Source organism: Musca autumnalis, unplaced genomic scaffold (assembly GCF_047663935.1).
Source record: "Musca autumnalis isolate F117 unplaced genomic scaffold, ASM4766393v1 scaffold_2, whole genome shotgun sequence".
In the NCBI taxonomy this organism is placed as follows: Eukaryota; Metazoa; Arthropoda; class Insecta; order Diptera; family Muscidae; genus Musca; species Musca autumnalis.
In genome coordinates this window covers 89797193-89797590 of record NW_027411755.1, presented here as the reverse complement: position 1 = coordinate 89797590, position 398 = coordinate 89797193, and positions in this window count along the sequence as shown.

Here is a 398-nt window from a genome sequence, read left to right as displayed (position 1 = left end):
TAACAGCTGGCCTCTTATTAGGTGTTTCGGCAACACGTCTAAAAATCTAATGGCTGGTTTACATTGATGCTCTGAAATCCACTGGAGATGTCTACACCTACTTTTTTATTTCAAACAAATCACAATATTCAGGGTAGATGCATGGCCCAATTATAAAGGTCCTCTCTCAAAAACAAATGATTTTGATTTGAGCTGTCAAAATTCATATTTGTCATTTGAATTCGCTGTGAGGTAGAGAAATGTCAAACTGTAGAGGAACAGGTAGATGTATATCTAAAAAAGAAAACAAATCAACTTTATGTTGTACACGTAAAATGTCAACATTTTTTGTGTTTTGTATTAGAATTTAACTTACAATAACTTATTTTGGCAGTTAAAGATCGATCAGCTGGTATTTT